The 23,496-nt window shown below is 42.1% G+C and overlaps 1 long non-coding RNA gene across 1 annotated transcript; it reads left to right on the top strand.

Annotated features, from left to right (window-relative positions):
• Nucleotides 1–626: 626 nt before the first annotated feature.
• Nucleotides 627–17,928, top strand: LOC308619143. The gene is made up of 3 exons (XR_014016129.1): nucleotides 627–711; nucleotides 14,708–14,895; nucleotides 17,551–17,928. It is a non-coding gene; the product is annotated as an uncharacterized lncRNA (long non-coding RNA).
• The last annotated feature ends 5,568 nt before the right edge of the window (nucleotides 17,929–23,496 follow it).

The raw sequence follows: 23,496 nt of genomic DNA, 5'->3' as shown, positions 1-23,496 counted from the left end.
TCATTCTTTCAAAGAGTTACTGTTTGAAGGCAGATTTCAAAAAAATTCTGAAAAGTACCTTGTTTTTTTCTCTCTTGATAGCTGAATGGGCTTTATGTTGGTGTGGTTTGGGTGGGGAATGTTTTCTCCAGAAAGACAGCATGGTTGGGGGATACAGGCTGGGGTTGAGCAGAGGTGGACTAGGTTCTCATCTCAAGTCATTGGTCTCTGGGAGATTCTGGATGAGCCAGTGTTACCTGCCTGGGCCTTCCATTCCCTAACTGTAAACTGGGAGCAACTTGTCAAATGTTCAGATGTAATGGCCAACATAGACATAGTTACATTAATCCTTGTGTGTAAGACTTTAGACAGCTTAAGTTCTTCCTTATTCATCATCTTATTTATTTTCTCCCCAATTCCTGAGACATAGGTAAGAAATAGAAGTGCACATCCCCTTGGTAGACAAGGAAACTATTACCCAGGTGAGGTAAATGGACTTGCCCAAAGTTGTAGTGCTAGGATGGTGGGGAGCCTGGACTTGACCTCAGGTCTGACGGTTCTAATCTGGGATGTTTTCTCCTCCACCATGAGGTGCTGACTTGCAGAGGCGAGCCAGCTGAACAAAAGTTCTGTGTTTCCTTTCTAACATGCAGCTCTGGAGAAGGATGTGTAAGGTGACTGAGGCTGGTGAGAAAGGAATTTATGTGGAAGAGGCATCTGTGCATTAATGCGGTGAGTGAGAAGTCGAACTAACATCTAATTTTAGTATGCAGCTAGTGCCGTGTTCCTGTTAATCGTATTCAGTCAGGCTGACTAAGGAGAAAAGAATAAAATAAACATTTCACTTAACCTTTACAATTTGTATATTTTGATGGTCCCACCAGCTTTAGAATACCATTCCCCCTGTAATTGCCAGCCATTGTCTATGCTCCCGACATACTCAACTGCTTCTCTGCTCTCAGTTCTTTCTCTTCTCCTCCTATTTCATCCTTAAGATGTTTCCTTCCCCTGCTTCCTACCTCCTGGCACCCCTCACGCCCACCACCTTCAGTCCTGAGTCCGTTTGTTCTCTCTTCTTCTCCTCTACTTGGAGACATGAAGCTGGTGCAAGTGGAGTTGGAACAGAGGTCACTCAGAGGTGACCTATTAGATGTTCTGCACACAAGGATCTCCAGGAAGAGGAGGGGCATGAAACCCCATAAACCACAGAAGCAGGAACTTGACAACCTCTTCAAGGCACAGGAAACAAAGGAGGAGGAAAAGAAAACAAGCAAGTGAAAGAGTAAAGTAAAAGAATCTTTTTATCTTGACATTCTCATCCTACCTAGGAAAAAAACACCACCAGGAAAACATTATGAAGTGAAGGCTATGGAATGGAAGTACTCTTTGTGTTATTGTGTTCAACGTGGTAACTATGAATGCAAGAATTCAACAATAATAATACAAGGGATTGGGGTGGATGAGGCAGTGGAGTTTAATACAGAGGGATTATCATGGTACAACTCCTCAATGGGAGTTGGAAGTTATTTTCAGGTTGATCTGAATCAGAAAGTTATATATCCCAACAAAATGTGAGCAGGGTGCAAATCTCTCTTACCATAGCCAGCTGGCCAGAACTCAAAGCCTCTAGAGTAGATTTGTGCTGGGCTGTCCAATATGGTAGCCACTAGCCTCATGTGCCCTTTGAACACATGCAATTTGACGAGGCCAGATCCAATTGTTCTGCAAGGCTGAAACACACACCAGATTTTCAAAACATAGTATATAACAGAAAAAAATAAAAAAGAATGTGAAAGATCTCATTAATGATTTTTGAAGCTTGATTACATGCTGAAATAATGTTTGATGATTTTTAATATATATGTAAAATTAATTTTTTACTCTTTTTAATGTGGCTACTAGAAAATTTGAGAATACATATATGATTCATATTTGTCGGTCTCATTCTATTTCTATAAGACAGCCCTGGATTAGAGTTCCAGAGTTGCAATTAGGAGCAAACAGAAAGGGAAATCCTTTCCAGAATAATGATCAGTATGCCCAGTCTAGGCAACACTGGAGAGTATGTGAGACAGAAAATTGTCTTAAGAGTGTTGTTGATAAAATCTAGGTACCCCAAGTGAACTTTGAACAACTGTGGGTAGAACTAGAGAAAACAGGCCGATGTTGGTAGCGTGTGGTAACAGAAACACAACTTCTTGGAGAAGGCAGTGCATGGAGCGAGTGGAATTAGAATCCCTCCAGGAGGGGAAGCCAGGCCAGATCAGCCAGAGACTTTTTATTTTCACTATATTTCCCTGAAGTTGTTTTTGGTTTTAGTGAGGAAGAATGGAAAATTCTTAGGAGGAACATATTGTTACCTACATATTATTATATAAGACATTGTGCATATTTGCATACAACTGGTTACACTTAATGGCAAATTGCAGTTAGTTTTGCACAGAGCGTGAATTTTGTAATGCCCAATAAATCCTTTTGTGGGCTTCGTTAAGGTCCATTTTAGGAACTGCTTTAGGTATTCTTGTGGCTCTCCATCTCAATTTGTTTTTAGTCTTTTTTTTTTTTTTTTTTTTTTGGCATGCAGGATCTTAGTTCCCCAACCAGGGATCAAACCTGTGGCCCCTGCAGTGGAAGTGTGGATTCTTAACCACTGGACTGCCAGGGAGGTCCTTCCATCTCAATTTGGAACTACCTCAGACAAAATTCCAGCGACCAGAGGATCCAAAAAAAAAAAAGCAAGTGATCCTTCATAATGAATGTGACTTCAACCAGGCACATCTTAGCAGGAGATGCTTCAAGTCCTATTATTAACATTCCTGTTCACTGAAATCCAGTGTTTCAAAACCCACTGTAAAAAGGAGTCCTAACTTAAGATCTTTGTAAACCGAGTGATCCAAGAGGAAATGCACCCATCAAGCCATCAGTGTAACCATGTATGTGTGGGTCACTTCCACAGGGGGAATTTAATGACAATTTCAGCTGTTCCTTCTGTATCCTAAGGCCACTCTTCCCAGCGACTGTGGCTGTGGACCAAGCTGGGTCCCTTTGGGTTTTCTGTTAAAAATATAATATTGGTTTCTGAAACAATCAAGAAATCTAATACCAGAAACTATTTTTTTCCCTTTGTCTTTAGTCTTCTTTGGCTCTAAATTGCAACATAAGAATAGAAGAGGTGGCTGTTTTTAAACCTGAGAGATAATAGGTAACTGAGAGTCTTTGCTTGTCTAACATAAACACAAACGAAAGGGAAGCCGCTGCAGGATGAAACCCAAAAGCCAGATTTTAACCCTCTAGCGGGAGATACAACAAAAAAGACTGAAGTTTTTTGCATTCTCTTTAGAGACACCCAAGTCAAGAAGTCTTCTCTATTCCTTCTAGGTTTAGAAATACTCCAGGGAGAAGCTAGTCCCATCTTTAAACACTCACGGTAAGCATGTGTCTTACAGCTGCCTGCTTCAGGCTTATCAACAGCCTTGCCTCCTGGGTTGACCATTAAGGACATCTGCAACTTACTGTTTCTCTTCTTTGTTCTGTTTTTCAACAGTACAGGTACCAATATATGTAGTTCTTGATAACTCTCATCAGCATAGGTTGCCAAGCTTTATAAATTTTTCCATTTAGTAGTTTTTCACAGAATCAATATCATGTTCTGACCTTAGTATTCAAGATTCTAATTGTATCATGGACAATCAAGCTCCCATTCTGTTCCTTAAAAGTTATAAGATCTTGGGCAGGTTATATAATCAGTCTGAGACTTAGTTTTCCTCATCTATAAAATAAGGATAATGATTTTTCCCTCATCTGGAGATTGAGTGAGATGTGATCTACAACAGCTATGCTCTCTGTGTCACATAGTAAGGAGGCAAATCATGGTTGCTGAATAGCTGCTTCTTAAACGTGGTTCTAAAAGGCTATTTTAAGAGACAGCTGCAAGCAACCTCAATTTTCTCCCACAATGATGCGTGGTGATCAACAATGCAATTCTGTTACTGCCAATCATTACAGCAGGAAGAGATGGAAATGCTTGGGGCAGGGAAACAAGCTGAAGAAGGTTTGGGGCTCTTCCATTTAAGTTAATAATCAAAGAATAATTGTTGAAAAGGTCCCAGTTCTCAATGGGTGTGGTCTTACCCCAGAACCTCATTTCACAAGATGTTGGCTACTATTGTGATCCAGGTTAAACGCAGATCATGTTACCATATCTTGATATTGCTCAATTCATTCCTCATCCACTCATCAAAAAATGTATTGTGCTCCTAACAGGTGACAAGTACTGTTCTAGTTATTGGAAATACAGGTGTAAGCCAAGTAGGCAGTGTCCTGGCCCCCACAGAGCGTCCACTCTGGAAGGAAACTGGCATTTTAAAAAATCACCAAAAATAAATTCACAGAGAGGATCTATGTTAAGAACAGCACAGAAAGCATATTGCCTTGGAACTTCATAACAGTAACCCACCATGGCAGCACAGATCACATCATGTTATATGGAAATGAGCCCATAAGGCCCCGGGGAGCCAGGAGCAGAGGTGAGACTGGGCTTTTCTGGCTCCACCACCCACTACAGGGAGCATGCTGGGGCCGAGGATGCAAAATAAATAAATCTTCAGTTTCCTCATTGTAAAAACGGGACGATTCCTCACTCTTGGGATGCTGAGAATTAAAGCAGCTATAGAAGAAAAGTGCTTAGAACAATACCTGACACTCAGGGTTCATTTAAAAAGACACGGTAGCGACCTTCAAGATGGCAGAGGAGTAAGACGTGGAGATCAGCTTCCTCCCCACAAATACATCTACATGTGGAACAACTCCTACAGAACACCTACTGAACGCTGGCAGAAGACCCCAGACCTCCCAAAAGGCAAGAAACTCCCCACGTACCTGGGTAGGGCAAAAGAAAAAAGAAAAAACAGAGACAAAAGAATAGGGGCGGGACCTGCACCTCTGGGAGGGAGCTGTGAAGGAGGAAAGGTTTCCACACACTAGGAAGCCCCTTCGCGGGCGGAGACGGGGGGTGGGCTGGGGGGAAGATTTGGAGCCCCGGAGGAGAGCGCAGCAACAGGGGTGCAGAGGGCAAAGTGGAGAGATTCCTGCACAGAGGATCAGTGCCGACCAGCACTCACAAGCCTGAGAGGCTTGTGTGCTCACCCGCTGAGACGGGCGGGGGCTGGGAGCTGAGGCTCCAGCTTTGGAGGTCAGATCCCAGGGAGAGGCCTGGGGTTGGCTGCGTGAACACAGCCTGAGGGGGCTAGTGTGCCGTGGCTAGCCAGGAGGGGGTCCGGGAAAAAGTCTGGAACTGCCTAAAAGGCAAGAGACCATTGTTTCAGGGTGCGTGAGGAGAAGGGATTAAGAGCACTGCCTAAACGAGCTCCAGAGACGGGCGTGAGCTGCGGCTATCAGCGCAGACACCAGAGACGCGCATGAGATGCTACGGCTGCTGCTGCAGCCACCAAGAAGCCTGTGTGTGAGCACAGGTCACTCTCCACACCTCCCGTCACAAGAGCCTGTGCAGCCCACCACTGCCAGGGTCCCGTGATCCAGGGACAACTTCCCCGGGAGAACACACGACGCACCTCAGGCTGTTGCAACGTCATGTCGGCCTCTGCCACCACAGGTTCGTGCCTCATTCCATACCCCTCCCTCCCCCCGGCCTGAGTGAGCCAGAGCTCCCGAATCAGCTCCCGAACCCTGTCCTGTCTGAGTGAAGAACAGACGCCCTCAGGCAACCTACACGCAGAGGCGGTTCCAAATCCAAAGCTGAACCCCAGGAGCTGTGAGAACAAAGAAGAGAAAGAGAAATCTCTCCCAGCAGCCTCAGGAGCAGCGGATTAAAGCTCCACAATCAACTTGATGTACGCTGCATCTCTGGAATACCTAAATAGACAATGAATCATCCCAAAATTGAGGTGGTGGACTTCGGGAGCAACTGTGGACTTGGGGTTTGCTTTCTGCATCTAATTTGTTTCTGGTTTTATGTTTATCTTAGTTTAGTATTTAGAGTTTATTGTCATTGGTATATTTGTTTATTGATTTGATTGCTCTCTTCCTTTTTTTTCATATATAGATATATATATTGTTTTCCTTTTTCTCTTTTTGTGAGTGTGTATGTGTATGCTTCTTTGTGTGATTTTGTCTGTATAGCTTTGCTTTTACAATTTCTCCTAGGGTTCTGTCTGTCCATTTTGTTTGTTTGTTTGGTTGGTTTTCTTAGTATAGATTTTAGCGCTTGTTATCATTGATGGACTGGTTTTTTGGTTTGGTTGCTCTCTTCTTTCTTTCTTTTTTTATTTTTAATTTTTAAATAATTTTTATATTTTATTTTAATAAATTTATTTCATTTATCTATCTTTCTTTCTTTCTTTCTTTCTTTCTTTCTTTCTTTCTTTCTTTTTTTCTCCCTTTTCTTCTGAGCTGTATGGTTGACAGGGTCTTGTTGCTCCGGCCAGATGTCAGGCCTGTGCCTCTGAGGTAGGAGAGCTGAGTTCAAGACATTGGTCCACCAGAGACCTCCTGACTCCACATAATATCAAATGGCAAAAGCTCTCCCAGAGATCTCCATCTCAACACTAAGACCCAGCTCCACTCAACGACCAGCAGGCTACAGTGCTGGACACCCTATGCCAAACAACTAGCAAGACCAGAACACAACCCCACCCATAAGCAGAGAGCCTGCCAGAAAATCTTAATAAGGTCACAGACACCCCAAAACACGCCACTGAACGTGGCCCTGCCCACCAAAAAGACAAGATCCAGCCTCATCCACCAGAACACAGGCACCAGTCCCCTCCACCAGGAAGCCTACACAACCCACTGACCCAAGCTTAGACACTGGGGACAGCAACCAAAAACAATGGGAACTACGAACCTGCAGCCTGCGAAAAGGAGACCCCAAACACAGTAAGTTAAGCAAAATGAGAAGACAGAGAAACATACAGCAGATGAAGGAGCAAGGTAAAAGCCCATCAGACCAAACAAATGAAGAGGAAATAGGCAGTCTACCTGAAAAAGAATTCAGAGTAATGATAGTAAAGATGATCCAAAATCTTGGATATAGAATGGAGAAAATAAAAGAAACGTTTAACAAAGACCTAAAAGAACTAGAGAACAAACAAAAAATGATCAACAGCACAATAAATGATATTAAAAATTCTCTAGAAGGAATCAACAGCAGAATAACTGAGGCAGAAGACGGATAAGTGACCTGGAAGATAATATAGTGGAAATAACTATATTGAGGACAGTCTCAGAGACCTCTGGGACAACATTAAACACACCAACATTCGAATTATAGGGGTCCCAGAAGAGGAAGAGAAAAAGAAAGGGACTGAGAAAATATTTGAAGAGATTAGAGTTGAAAACTTCCCTAATATGGGAAAGGAAATAGTCAATCAAGTCCAGCAAGCACAGAGAGTCCCATACAGGATAAATCCAAGGAGATACATGCCAAGACATATTAATCAAACTATCAAAAATTAAATACAAAGAAAAAATATTAAAGCAGCAAGGGAAAAGCAACAAATAACATACAAGGGAATCCCCATAAGGTTGACAGCTGATCTTTCAGCAGAAACTGCAAGCCAGAAGGGAGTGACAGGACATATTTAAAGTGATGAAAGAGAAAAAGCAACAATCAAGATTACTCTACCCGGCAAGGATCTCATTCAAATTTGATGGAGAAATTGCAATCATTACAGACAAACAAAAGTTAAGAGAATTCAGCACCACCAAACCAGCTTTATGAGAAATGCTAAAGGAACTTCTCTAGGCAGGAAACACAAGAGAAGGAAAAGACCTATAAAAACAAACCCAAAACAATTAAGAAAATGGTAATAGGAACATACATATTGATAATTACCTTAAATGTAAATGGATTAAATGCTCCAACCAAAAGACATAGACTGGCTGAATGGATACAAAAACAAGACCCATATATATGCTGTCTACAAGAGACCCACTTCAGACCTAGGGACACATACAGACTGAAAGTGAGGGGATGGAAAAAGATATTCCAAGCAAATGGAAATCAAAAGAAAGCTGGAGTAGCAATTCTCATATCATACAAAATAGACTTTAAAATAAAGTCTATTACAAGAGACAAAGAAGGATACTACATAATGATCAAGGGATCAATCCAAGAAGAAGATATAACAATTGTAAATATTTATGCACCCAACATAGGAGCACCTCAATATATAAGGCAAATGCTAACAGCCATAAAAGGGGAAATTGACAGTAACACAATCATAGGGACTTTAACACCCCACTTTCACCAATGGACAGATCATCCAAAATGAAAATAAATAAGGAAACACAAGCTTTAAATGACACATTAAACAAGATGGACTTAATTGATATTTATAGGACATTCCATCCAAAAACAAGAGAATACCCTTTATTCTCAAGTGCTCATGGAACATTCTCCAGGATAGATTATATCTTGGGTCACAAATCAAGCCTTGGTAAATTTAAGAAAATTGAAATCACATCAAGTATCTTTTCCGACCACAACGTTATGAGACTAGATGTCAGTTACAGGGAAAAAACTGTAAAGATACAAACACATGGAGCCTAAACAAGGCACTACTAAATAACCAAGAGGTCACTGAGGAAATCAAAAAATACCTAGAAACAAATGACAATTAAGATACTATGACCCAAAACCTATGGGATGCAGCAAAAGTAGTTCTAAGAGGGAAGTTTATAACAAAACAATCCTACCTCAAGAAACAAGAAAAATCTCAAATAAACAACCTAAACTTACACATAAAACAATTAGAGAAAGAAGAACAATAAAACCCCCAAAGTTAGCAGAAGGAAAATATCATAAGTTCAGATCAGAAATAAATGAAAAAGAAATGAAAGAAACAGTAACAAAGATCAATAAAACTAAAAGCTGGTTCTTTGAGAAGATAAACAAAATTGATAAACCATTAGCCAGACTCATCAAGAAAAAAAGGGAGAAGACTTAACAGAATTAGAAATGAAAAAGGAGAAGTAACAACTGACACTGCAGAAATACAAAGCATCATAAGAGACTAATACAAACAACTCTGTGCCAATAAAATGGACAACCTGGAAGAAATGGACAAATTCTTAGAAAAGCCCAACCTTCTGAGACTGAACCAGGAAAAAATAGAAAATATAAACAGACCAATCACAGGCACTGAAATTGAGACTGTGATTAAAAATCTTCCAACAAACAAAAGCCCAGGACCAGATGCCTTCACAGGTGAATTCTATCAAACATTTAGAGAACAGGTAACACATATCCTTCTCAAACTCTTCCAAAATATAGCAGAGGGAGGAACATCCCCAAACTCATTCTACGAGGTCACCATCACCCTGATACCAAAACCAGACAAAGATGTCGCAAAAAATGAAAACTACTAGCCAATATCACTGATGAATGTAGATGCAAAAATCCTCAGCGAAATAGTAGCAAACAGAATCCAACAGCACATTAAAAGGATCATACACCATGATCAAGTGGGGTTTATCCCATGAATGCAAGGATTCCTCAGTATATGCAAATCAATCAGTGTGATATACCATATTAACAAACTGAAGTAGAAAAACCATATGATCATCTCAATAGATGCAGAAAAAGCTTTTGACAAAATTCAACATCTATGATAAAAACCCTCCAAAAAGTAGGCATAGAGGGGACTTACCTCAACATAATAAAGGCCATATATGACAAACTCACAGCCAACATCATTCTCAATGGTGAAAAACTGAAGCCATTTCCACTAAGATCAGGAACAAGACAAGGGTGTCCACTCTCTCCACTATTATTCAACATAGTTTTGGAAGTTTTAGCCACAGCAATCAGAGAAGAAAAGGATATAAAAAGAATCCAAACCAGAAAAGAAGAAGTAAAGCTGTCACTCTTTGCAGATGACATTGCACTATACATAGAGAATCCTAAAGATGCCACCAGAAAACTACTAGAGGTAATCAATGAATTTGGTAAAGTAGCAAGACACAAAATTAATGCACATAAATCTCTTGCATTCCTATACACTAATGATGAAAAAACTGAAAGAGAAATTAAGGAAACACTCCTATTTATCATTGAAACAAAAAGAATAACATACCTAGGAATAAACCTACTAAGGAGGCAAAAGACCTGTATGCAGAAAACTATAAGACACTGCTGAAAGAAATTAAAAGTCATACAGACAGATGGAGGGATATACCATTTCTTTCATTGGAAGAATCAATATTGTGAAAATGACTATACTACCCAAAGCAATCTACAGATTCAAGGCAATCCCTATCAAACTACCAATGGCATTTTTCACAGAACTAGAACAAAACATTTCACAATTTGTATGGAAACACAAAAGACCCCGAATAGCCAAACAATCTTGAGAAAGAAAAATGGAGCTGGAAGAATCAAGCTCCTGGACTTCAGACTATACTACAAAGCTACAATAATCAAGACAGTATGGTGGGCTTCCCTGGTGGCGCAGTGGTTGAGAGTCCGCCTGCCGATGCAGGGGACGCGGGTTCGTGCCCCGGTCTGGGAGGATCCCACATGCTGCGGAGCTGCTGGGCCCGTGAGCCATGGCCTCTGGGCCTGCGCGTCCGGAGCCTGTGCTCCGCAACGGGAGAGGCCACAACAGTGAGAGACCTGCGTACCGCAAAAAAAAAAAAAAAAAAAAAAAAAGACAGTATGGTACTGGCACAAAATCAGAAATATAGATCAATGGAACAGGATAGAAAGCCCAGAGATAAACCCACGCACATATGGTCACCTTATCTTTGATAAAGGAGGCAAGAATATACAATGGAGAAAAGACAGCCTCTTCAATAAGTGGTGCTGGGAAAATGTCACAGCTACATGTAAAAGAATGAAATTAGAACACTCCCTAACACCATACACAAAAATAAACTCAAAATGGATTAGAGACCTAAATGTAAGGCCAGACACTCTAAAACTCTTAGAGGAAAACATAGGCAGAATGATCTATGACATAAATCACAGCAAGATCCTTTTTGACCCACCTCCTAGAGAAATGGAAATAAAAACAAAAATAAACAATTAGGACCTAATGAAACTTAAAAGCTTTTTGCACAGCAAAGGCAAACATAAACAAGACCAAAAGACAACCCTCAGAATGGGAGAAAATATTTGCAAATGAAGCAACTGACCAAAGATTAATCTCCAAACTTTACAAGCAGCTCAATATCAAGAAAACAAACAACCCAATCCAAAATGGGCAGAAGACCTAAATAGACATTTCTCTAAAGAAGATATACAGATTGCCAACAAACACATGAAAGGATGCTCAACATCACTAATTATTAAAGAAATGGAAATGAAAACTGCAATGAGATATCACCTCACACCAGTCAGAATGGCCATCATTAAAAAATCTACAAACAATAAATGCTGGAGAGGGTGTGGAGAAAAGGGAACCCTCTTTCACTGTTGGTGGGAATGTAAATTGATACAGCCACTATGGAGAACAGTATAGACGTTCCTCAAAAAACTAAAAGTAGAACTATCATATAACCCAGCAATCTCACTACTGGGCATATACCCTGGGAAAATCATAATAGAAAAAGAGTCATGTACCAAAATGTTCATTGCAGCTCTATTTACAATAACCAGGACACGGAAGCAACATAAGTGTCCATCGACAGATGAATGGATAAAGAAGATGTGGCACTTGTATACAATGGGATATTACTCAGGCATAAAAAGAAACGAAATTGAGTTATTTGTAGTGAGGTGGATGGACCTAGAATCTGTCACACAGTGTAGTAAGTCAGAAAGAGTCAAACAAATACCATATGGTAACACATATATATGGAATCTAAAAAAAAAAAAAAAAAGGTCATGAAGAACCTAGGGGCAAGACGGGAATAAAGACACAGACCTACTAGAGAATGGACTTGAGGATATGGGGAGGGAGAAGGGTAAGCTGTGACAAAGTGAGAGAGTGCCATGGACATATATACACTACCTAACGTAAAATAGATAGCTAGTGGGAAGCAGCTGCATAGCACAGGGAGATTAGCTCCATGCTTTGTTACCACCTAGAGGGGTGGGATAGGAGATGCAAGAGGGAGGGGATATGGGGATGTATGTATATTTATAGATGATTCACTTTGTTGTAAAGCAGAAACTGACACACCATTGTAAAGCAATTATACTCCAATAAAGATGTCAAAAAAAAAAAGAAATGTAGAACTTGAACAGCCTTATTAAAAAAACCAAAAAACAAAAAACCACCTGGTGGCTGCTGTCAAAAAGTACCTAGAAGACGAATAATCATATAATGGTATCCTAAAATTCCTAGGCAAAGGTGCTAGTCGCTTCCAGAAGAGAGATTGACTGTAGCAGAGTGCACAGGAGCCTAGATGAGTTTCGAACATGAAATAGGAGTGTCATATGGGACATGGGTGTGATGACATGAGGAAGTAGCACGCCCCACACATGAAAGAGCATGGCTTGTGGTGGAGGGTAGACTGTAATTGCTTCTTATGGTTGGAATACGAGTGCCCTGGAGGAGGGGTGAGAGATGGGCTGGCTGAGCCCAGAGCGTAATCCCCTTTTCCATGGCTGTCAGGAGCTCCGGAAGGTGATGAGAGGACAGAAGAGCCGGAGAAAACCTCCCAGACCCAGGCGCAGACGCGGTGGGCCATTTGGACCTCCATCATCTGAGAGGTGAAACCCCAATCGTCTGCCAAGTTGCCTCTTCAGGCTCTGGTCTCTCCCCACAGTGGACTGTTTGCCTGTCTGGAATGAGATAATTTGTCAGACACCAGCTGCTGGTCATGCTTGCCTCATGGGCACATTTATTATGATGTTACAACGCGCATGAAGAATCTTTACCGTCTCTCGAGTGAAAATTATTAAAAATTTTTTTTTTTGCAGAAATTTTCATACCTTCCCTCTGCCAGAGACAGCATCGGTCGTAGCCTGTCTAGGGAGCAGACTGAGGGGGGGATCCTTGTCATAATGTACAAAACAGCAAGCAGAGGACCCCAGGGTGTGGGGCTGGGGAAGGAGGACCCTCCAGAGCTTTGTGAGTAGCCCGGGAGTTTGGGAGCGAGGAAGTTTGGGCTGTGCGTTTCTGAGAGAGTGCAGAGGATGCGCTGTCTGGCTGCTAATTATGTACCAGGAGGCAAGAAAAGGTGTAGGTCCGTCTTTCCAGTTCAGAGGGAGAAAAAAAGATGTGGTGTCTCGCGTCTAAGAAACGAACAGGCTGACCTTTTCAGAGCGTCTGAAAGAAAAAACCAGATGTATTCCTCAAGAGTCACTGTGACGGAAGGCTTGCATTGTGCACTCACATAAAGGCAGAGCTAACCAGAAAACAGCAGCTGATGATCTGAAGCCAGGCTGTGCTATTGTCCGGCACACAAATGTTCTACAAGGACCCAGACCACCATGCGGTTCTCTGTCCACAGACTATGGAGGTTGGAGGCGGGGCTGGGGAGTAAGGGCTTTCTTCCCCTCCTGAAACCTTTTCCTTCCACTCACATTCAACTGCTAGCAATTCTTCCCACTGACCCTCTTCGCTCTCCAAAGGGGGTGTGGGTCTCTGAAGGTTTTTCTCTTTGTACCTGACAATCCCATGTTGCAGGCAGGCTCCAAGGGAGGAGGTGAGGAGGTCTCAGCTCCCTGGGGACAGTGACTGGGAACGGAGTGGCTGTGATTTATTTTCCATCGAGTAAAGTCATAGCCAGGCAAATGTGGCTGGGAGGCAGACAGGAGAATCCCCCCCAGCCTCATCAAGGGCTGCTTCCCTATTGTCCTTGGGGAGGCTCGGGTGAAGGCGGGTGGTGTGGGAGGGAGGAGAGGGGAGGGGGGAGGAGCAGCAGGATGAAAAAGAGGAGGCAGCTGAGGGAGGTGAAGTGCGATCCCGTGTCCATTCCAGGTCAGGTCTTTTAGGTTTGCTCCATCAGCCTTCACCATCCTCAGCTTGACTGGAAACACGGCAGCCTCCCTACAAACTGTAAAGTCCTTGAAGGGAGACCCTTGCCTTATCCTCCTTCTTGCCTTTCCATTGCCTTCCCTCTTATATTGGCTCCAAGCAGGTTCCCAGTGAATGTCTACTAAATGGCATTAACTCTGTGCCCCCAGATCTTTGGATCAGGTTCTTCCTTGTCTTTCACAGAATATCTCCTCCCAGCAGCAGCTCCATTGACTAACTAATGTGAAGAGGCTCCTGTCCCAGAAATTCTTTATCACTTCGTTCTGCTGGAGTTTTTCATTGGGGGCGGGGCATGTCTGTAGACATTTACTAAACAACATTTATTGGCCAGCAGGCAAAAAGAAGTTCACCTAACAAAATGAAATCATAGCTCTCTGTCCTTTTAAGTGGTCTGACCACACTTTTCATAATCCACTTGAGGCAGACTCAACAATATTCCAGAAGCAGGATCTTATTACCTCTATAATTGAGATCAGAAATCCTACTACCTAATGGCTGGACACTGGAACACTTTGGGTCGAGCCTCAGGTGCTGTCCCTAAAGTAACAGGTTATATATACCCTGTTTTATATTTCCCATTGCACTTTGCATTGAAAATAATTCTGATCATACATATGTTTGTTTCTTGTCTCTTTCTCCCACTGGACTCTAAATTCCAATGTAAAGACAGCAACAACAATGATGAATATTTATGGAATGTTTAGTGTGTGTCAGGTACTATTTTAAAAGCTTCCCGTGTATTATCTTATTCAACTTTTCGTTTTATGAAACTGTATTCCCAGTGTCGAGAAGAGTGGTTGGCACATTTGGAATTTAATCAATACTTCTCGAACCAGTAGAAGGAAGGAATGCTAGACTCTTCCAAGATTGCAACAACTAACAATCAAAGCAAAGTCCTAGAAAAAAAGAAAGATGTTATAAGGATGTGACCAAGTCAAAGGAATATCCTAATGCATCCTCGAAAGTACAGGTAAACCTTGTTTTGTGTGATAAATTTCATGGCCCCTGGATTTTTCAGGATATAATCTTATTTAAAAAGCATCAAGGAGTTAGTTATTTTAAGAGAATTCAGTTGTGGAGTCTTTTGTTAAGCAAAGACACGTTTTGTAATGAAAATAAATCTTCCCCCTCCTCCAAAATAGTAATCACTAGCAAGAACATCACAGATTAGCATTCTTCAAAGTGCTTTGCTACCTACATACACATATATTTACACATAGGCTTTTAGCATCACCAGAGAACTCAGGCATCTATTCAGTGACAGTTCCTTTAAATACTAAGAAGCAAGTACAAGAGTCCATTGAACAGATAAGGAAACTGAGGTTTAGGGCAGTGACGTAATTAGTCCAGAGAAAGTCCCTTTGACAACTTCTGCCTCTGAAGGGTCGTCTCAGGCATGTTGTCATTTTGAATCTTGACCCGGGATAATTCAAACTTAGAATTAGCCTCACTGGTTAGGTTGTTTCCTGATCAGAGATGCCTGTTTCACACCCAGATTTAATAATTTATTTTAAAAAATACTTATTGAAGTCCTTTTATGTGGCTGGCATTGCTCTGGGAACTGGGAAATCTGAAAGGAAGCAAAATAGAAAAAAATTCGTGCTCTCAAAGACTTCTCTGGTAACTCACTGTCCAAAATGATAGTCACTAGCCATATGTGGCTATTTGAATTAAATTAATACATGTTTAAAAAATTAAAAATTCAGTTCATCATTTTCACTAGCAAATTTCAAGTTCTCAAATACTTGAGTTTTAAGTCAAGTATTAGTTGCTACATACGACTAGGGGCTCAGGTATGGGAAGACACAGTTATAGAATGCTGCAGAAAGTTCTATTAGATAGTGCCACTATCTAAGGGACAACAGACAGACAATAAACAGATATCAATACATACAGTAATGTGTCTGGTGGTGGTGAGGGCTGTGGAGCTGATTAAAGCAGCGTTAGAAGACAAACAGAGATGGGCAAGGAAGTGCTCATTTATACGGTGTAGGAAGGGAAGATCTCTGAACAAGGGCCTGAATGGAGATGAATCAGACCCCATGGGCAGCTGGGGGGTAGAACATTCCAAGTAGGGAAGTGCTTTAGTACACTGCCCAACAGGTAGGATGCTTGTGAGGCCTGTCTGGTGGGAGTGGGTGCATGAGGAATGATTGGGGATGAAATTAGAATGGAACGCTGGACCAGATCACACAGGGCCTTGCAAGTCATGATAGACCTCGGATCTCCTTGAGGGCTGAGTGCCAGTGATTTGGAGATTTGTCTTTACCTTCCCTTTCCTCTTTTCCTCTCAAACTTGCCCTCATTCTCTTTCTCCCTGCACACCTCTGTGACTTATAACAACTAATGTCTTTGTAAGAATAACAACTGGGAGAGTCATGCTTGGTTGACATTTTCACCTTCTGGCAGAGAGATACTGTGGGTAATAAACCGTAGTCATCAGGGTAATCCACGCGAGTCCTAGACTTTACTATTCACCAAATCAAGGTGCTACACCATTTTTCTTCTTAATGCATCTAACTCCTTTATTGAGCATGTACTGTGTAACCAGTGGCTTGCCCAGGAATGAGGGGTTTCCCAGGACACCGCACTTTTCATGCTAAAACCAGCAAAGTCCCAGGTCAATCGTGGTCTACTTGGGGTGGACATTGTGACTATAAAAACACAGTGCCCTATATACACTAATATGTATAAAATGGATAACTAATAAGAACCTGCTGTATAAAAAAATAAATAAAATAAAATTCAAAAATTCAAAAACAAAAACGCAGTGCCTGCCTTCAAGATGTCACAGCCTGGGAGAGAAAACAGACAATACAGAGCTCTGAGTGCTTTGATGGAAAAGAACACAGGTGCTTTGGCAAGTCGTACACTTGCAAGGCCTCAGTGCAGTGAGGGAGGACCTTGGCTTTAATTCTTTTTTTTTTCCCCTCTCTTTTTTTAAATTGAAGTGTAACTGATTTACAATGTTGTGTTAATTTTTGCTGTACAGCAAAATGATTCAGTTATACATATATATACATTCTTTTTAAAAAATTCTTTTCCATCATGGTTTATCATAGGATACTGAATATAGTTACCTGTGCTATACAGTAGGACCTTGTTGTTTATCCATTCTATATGTAATAGCTTACATCTGCTCACCCCAACCTCCCAGTGCATCCCTCCCCCAACCCCCTCCCCTTTGGCAACCACCAGTCTGTTCTCTATGTCCATGAGTCTGTTTCTGTTTTGTAGATAGGTCCATTTGTTCCATATTTTAGATTCCACATATAAGTGATATCATATGTTATTTGTCTTTCTCTTTCTGACTTACTTCACTTAGTATGATAATCTCTAGTTGCATCCATGTTACTACCAATGGCATTATCTCATTCTTTTTTATGGCTGAGTAGTATTCCATTGTATATATGTACCACATCTTCTTTATCCATTCATCTGCTGTTGGACATTTATGTTGTTTCCATGTCTCGGCTATTGTGAATAGTGCTGCTATGAACATAGGGGTGCATGTATCTTTTTGAATTATAGTTTTGTCTAGATATATTTGGCTTTAATTCTTGAAGCTGACTAAAGATGTCTACCTTGCTGCCTCAACTCCAATGTCTTTCTGGGCTCTCTGCAGAGATTTCATTAACAGGTAGAATGATGTGCACCCACGTGGCCGACTGTTTTCCACTGTACCTTCCCCATCAGACGACCAGATCGCCACCTGACCTCAGAGATGCCACCAGCTCCCAGATGCTCCATTCCTATTGCTTTGTTTGATTAGGAAGTCCTAGAAGGGGAAGGAGTGACTACATTTTTGTCCACGGGGGTATCAATATTTGGGCAAAAAAGGCTGTTGATCACATCTGTCATTCTTTGTTGGCATCAAGAGAACTTGAGGGCATCTTCAAGAATGTATATTCATCTAAATACGTGGGATAGAGGAGTCAGGCGGAAAGGCTTTTCCGAGGCATGCTGCATCTTGCTCGGTGAGTGCGCATTTCTCAATTCTTTCTCTGAAGCAGACGTTAAAACCTGCAGCACAGTCATTTAGAATTTCAAAGGTTTATTCTTCAGGGGGTGGGCCACAAAAGACACCACCATTATTCACATAATGCTGGGATGTTGGGGAAGAGCCACACACCATTAACGAAGTCTGTGCGGCAAACCTTTATGGAGAAAGGCAAGAGCTATTCTGCCAGGATAAAGAAGATGCCTCATTACAGTTGCTTTAAGAAAAGATTATTATCACTATTGCTTTTTAAAATGCGCTCCTGCATCCTACCTAGGTTGGGAGAGCTTAAGAGGGGAAAAGCCAATTTTTAAAAGTAGTGATAGATCACTAAAGAGTCACAAAACACTCAACATTCAGTGCACATCTCCCCCCCCCCCACCCCATTCTCCTCTCAGAGTTGAGGATGTCAATCTGCTTTTAGAAAAAAATCCAACACCCCCATCAAGAGACCCTTCCTTTCTTCAGACAGACACCTCTCAGTACTGCTCTGCCTGGTTTTAAATGGTGCCAGAATCCTAGCCAATGGTTCTAAGGACCAAATAAGATGGAGCTTCTCACACAGAAAGCTGCTGGTCCTTCAACATTATCTTGCTTGGCTTCACCTGTCATCTCCCTTTCCTTTGTTTTGGAATCACAGGAGGTGAATGCCACAGATCTGAGTTGGAAAACCAGGAGCCCCGGCTGCAGAACAGCCAGCAGACAACATTGTCTCTGAACTGCTATTGTTTCTATTTTAGGAGCACATTGAGTGATTAGCTTGGGTAACAGTAACATCGCATTACCTTGCACAGGCTGGAAATGTCTTTCAATAAGGAGGCAACACGGAGGCCATGTGATACAATCCCGTAGACAGAGCCAAGTGGAATACATCAAAGAGACCCTTGATGCAGATGTTTCATGCAGAAGAAAATTAGGTCAGAGACCACTTCAATTTCAGCTTCTGCCAGCCTCGTTTGAGAGCTTCCAGTGAATTCGTAATGAATAGCTTCTAGGGCACTTTTCTCTCACTCAGTCACAGGCTGCCACAGCCAGATGAGCGTTCCATGTGGAATCTTCTCTCATTATTTAAAACTGCTACTTTGTGTTCTGAAATTCCAGAACCCTTCCAATGCACCACCACTCTGGCCTGAAACAAAAAGACTTGGAAAAGACAGAGAGACAATCATCTGTATCATATTCTCTCTCTCTGTCTCTCTCCTATGCATCATATACATACATGTTTTTTAATACATCCCAAGCCTCTTTTTCATCTGTCTGTGCAGGTACATAAACCTTTGCTGAGGAATATTGGAGATGTCAGGCTTTTTAAAATCTTACTCAACTTTGAAGAAGCTGAGTGGCCTATAGATGACCAAAATGCTTTGTCGGCTTCTTGCAGGGAGCGTGCATGCGTGAGTGAGTGCGGCATGCATGTATAAAAAAAAAAAAAAAAAAGCTTTTCTCTGAAAAGAGCAGAGAAGGGCAGTGTGACCTCCATGAAAGTGAATGATGCATCTTTTCCCTGCCCACCCCCAGCCCCATCGCACACGTTATTTATTATATTGGAGGGTGAGATTCTGGAGCACCCTGGGATCTTCCTGTTTCAGATGCTTTTTCTGCCTACCCTTTGCAGGGTTCACACTGACAGATCCTTGCTGATTGGACTGGGGGTGTGTGGAGGGATGACTTCAATTCGTGGCAGGAGAAGAATCATTAGGTTCTGAATGCATTTAGAAGAGAGGGGCAGAGAGACAGACACGGAGGATCACAGAGGCTGCTCAAAGCTGGTGACGCTCCCATTTCCCATGGGAAAGGAAAGGAAGTGGCGGCCCCAGCTCCAGCTCCCCATGACACAATTGCTTTGTCTTTGCAACCTCCAAAGCACCAGGGCATTCATTCAGGGTTTTTCTCAATTCTAGGGTTTGCACAGCGGTGGCAGAAAGCCTCGGAAAAGCCCTCAAAGGTCTGCTTCTGCTCCGTCAAGGATGGAAAGGCACCATGAAGATGTTGCCTCTCTGGTCCTGTCATTTACAATGCTTTCTCTGCCTTAAAAAGGCACTAGTCTTTCTGCCATGCTTCCCCAACTTGGTCTCCTCCCTGCCAGCGCTGTCCTGTGATCTCTTTCTTTCGATTTCACAGAGATGCACACACACACACACACACACACACGCGCGAGTGCTCACATGGATACATGCTTACACTCACACTCAGTTAAAATTTCTGAGGAGGACGGAAGTGCAGCGGAGGCAGTTACAGTGAAATAAAAAGATGACCTGATAGAAAAGGAGAACTAGTTTAAGCTCCACCTATGTGTGAACTTGGACCAGTAGCTCTCTCCTCTGGGCTCAGGGTCCATATCTGGAAAATGTGGGTACGGATGCCTCCATCCCTCGCAGCTTTGATGCTGACTCAGTAAATGATCTTTCTCATGTGTTATAAGCAATAGACGTCATCTGGAAATGTTTGGCTGTGGTTGTAGCCCCAGATCTACCTACTGAGATGCTAACAAAGACCTATGATGCTCATAGACTAGCAGCAAGGAATATGGGCTTGGTCATGCAGCAGTGAGACGGCGTGATTCCTTCCAGACGCACTGCAATGGGGCAGCTCAACACAGCAGAAATAACATTGCCTTTGGAATCAGCTAGACTTGAGTTTGAATTTCGGCTCTGTCACTTCCTGGCTGTGTGACCTCAGGCGAGTCACTTAGGTTCTCTGATCCTGAGTTGCTTCCACAGTAATACTGGGATGATACTCACTATGAAAGGTTGTTACAAGATTAACTGAAATATATGAAATATATGTGCCTGATGCATGGTAGGTACTCAGCAAATATTAGTGTTATTTTTATTATTGCTATTAAAATTAATAATGGAGACATTCATGCATATATGCAGAAATGGCGCGTATGACTTAATGTAGTCAAAAATTAACACTTTTTTTGAATTGATTTTTCTTGCTCCGTGTGGAGAGAATCTAGACACATATATAGACACACACAACATACCACATGTGTGCACACATGAATACACACATATGAAATTCAGTTTATAAAGGCAGTAGCAACCAATACTTATTTCAAATGCTTATTCGAGATTCTGGCAAATAAGTGCTCAGTAAGTGCTAATTACATTTATTTTTATTTACAACAATATCTTTTGGTGTGAGTTCCCAAGTTATCATGTACCCCTTGCCCATTCTCTTCTCTGAAAACGCCTCTTCTTAAGAGGCAACTTGGTGCAGAGAAAATCTGTATAAGTAGGGGTCAAGAGCCATCAGTATGATGCTGAGTTCTTGATCACAAAATCATAGCACTTCAGAGTTTGGCAGGTGAGAAACTGAAACACAAAGAGATTACATGACTTCACCAAGGTCATAGAGGAAACAGTTCTCATGGAGTCCTCCCCTATGTCCTTCACCATCATAAAGTTTAACAGAGGCCCCAAGCATGAAAATGCTTGGCAGCAACCAGGTGCTTTCCACCTGCCAGTGCCCCCTTCCCCAGCACCTGCCAGCTTTCCTACCGCAGCCCTGGCTGAAGGCCATCATCACTGCAGTGACTGCAGAGCTGTCTGCCACCAATGGCACCACTGTCCAACAGAGCACTGCCTGCCCAGAACTGGATTTTGTCCCTGTCAAGTTATGGGCCATGGAAGACAGCACAGCCTTGGGAAGGATATCCATGGCCCCGCACGCTGAGCAGCCTGGGCCAGTACCAAGACGGAGAGTCAAATATTGGTCTGCCAGACTCTGGCTCTGTGTGCTGTTATGTGACCATGGGCATTTCCAAAAGCTAGAGCGGCCAAATCAGGGGAAGAGAAACATCCATTTGTTCTGTTCTGTACCTATTCATTTGCTCACTTGCTTACTCATTTTCTTATTCATTCATTTAGTTATTCTTTATTGAAACAGGGCTTCTACGATTTCATTATTTAGTGAAAGAGATTACATGGATAGAGATACAAACCAATTACAATACAATATGGCGAGTGTTGTAATAGCGAAATACTGTGGCCTCACAGGAGAGGGAGGTGTTCAGTTTTCCTGCTTTACAAACACTAGTGGAAGTAGAGGTTGTGTAATAATCAGGGTTGGATCATAGAAATAAAACAGCTGATAAATAAATGTCTATACACACATCTCTACAGACATACACACATATGCATTATACATATGCCTATATTCTAAGAGATTTGGCCTTATATGATTGTGGTAGTTGGTTTAACAGTCTATACATGGCTGTTGTCTGTACCAGGGTTTGGGAAACTTTTTCTGCCAGATAGTAAATATTTTAGGCTTTGCAAGATACATGGTCTCTGTAGCAACTACTCAGCTCTGCCAGTGTAACACAGAAGTAGCCCTTAACAATTCATAAACAAATAGGCATAGCTATGTTCCAATAAAACTTTACATGCAAAAACAAGACAGGGGCCGGATTTGTCCTGTGGGCCATAGTTTGCCAACCCCTGGTCTTTGAGACTAGATGTGGAGGCCAGAGTCAGTAGGATGGACACTGGGGAAGGAAGATGGATGTGAAGGGGAGGAGAGCAGGGCAAACTGGAGCCCATTGACCTGGGACTTGTGTCAGTCTCTCATCAGTGATGTATGTGTCTTGCAGGAGAAGTGGTGCCTTTCATTCTGGAGCTAAACCTACATGTGACCCAGGAATTGGAAAAACTGATAGAAAGTTCATTGGGAACTGGAGTTGCTGCTGGTTTGGCTGCTGCCCCATGACAACAAGGTAAGTCAGCAGATAAATAACAATAGTGCCTGGTGCTTTTAAGTTGGTTGACCTTCTGAGTGTAAAATGCATATGGCTTCTGCTTCAATTCAACCATCCAAAACTCATGCAAAATGACACTTAGGACCCACTCTAACTTGGAACAATGTAGGGAAGGAAATTCCACGAAATTCATTCTTATCTAGCTAAGTGATTCAATCAAGTCCACACAGATGAGAACATTTCAGAAGAGTTAACACTGAAACCGGATGTTAAGCGTGGGTGAGGATTTTCCAGGTGGAGGGCATCTGTAGAATCCTCAGACAGTGCATTTTGTGAGTGATCTGTTTTCAAGTGACCCCAATACGGAGCTCAAAAGGAAAAAGAAACAACCGTTTTTTGCCTGCTAAACATTTGAAAATTTTATTTTCCTAATTTTTCACTAATTAACCATTTCCATCAGAATCCAGATGTGAGCAGTAAATGCTCACAGACTTGACTCAAGTCCACACCCCCAACTCCCGCATCCCTTGCAGAATGAGGATCAGTCTGCCTGTCCATCCCCAGCAGGCAAATCCACTCCTGGGACAAGGTGGCTGATCTGTCCATGTAGCTCTGGGCATCTAATGAGAGTATTCACATTTAGCATCGTTTTAGCAGACAATTCCCATAAAACTCTATTTTGAGTCACAGCACTGAATGTTTCCCCCTTTTTTAGTAACTTGTTCTTTCTTCCTGGGTTTTTTCTGCATTAATACTGTCAGATTTTACTAGGTGTTCTGGAACCAAGAGTTATATTTAATGCCTTATTCTTTCCAGTTCTTTCACTATATTGACATTACCTCCACAGTACTTCTGGCCACCATCCA

This window comes from Mesoplodon bidens, assembly GCF_964165515.1.
Source record: "Mesoplodon bidens genome assembly, chromosome: 6".
Lineage (NCBI taxonomy): Eukaryota > Metazoa > Chordata > Mammalia > Artiodactyla > Ziphiidae > Mesoplodon > Mesoplodon bidens.
The sequence above is the reverse complement of the archived record's forward strand: the minus strand, read 5'-3'. Positions and strand labels throughout refer to the sequence as shown.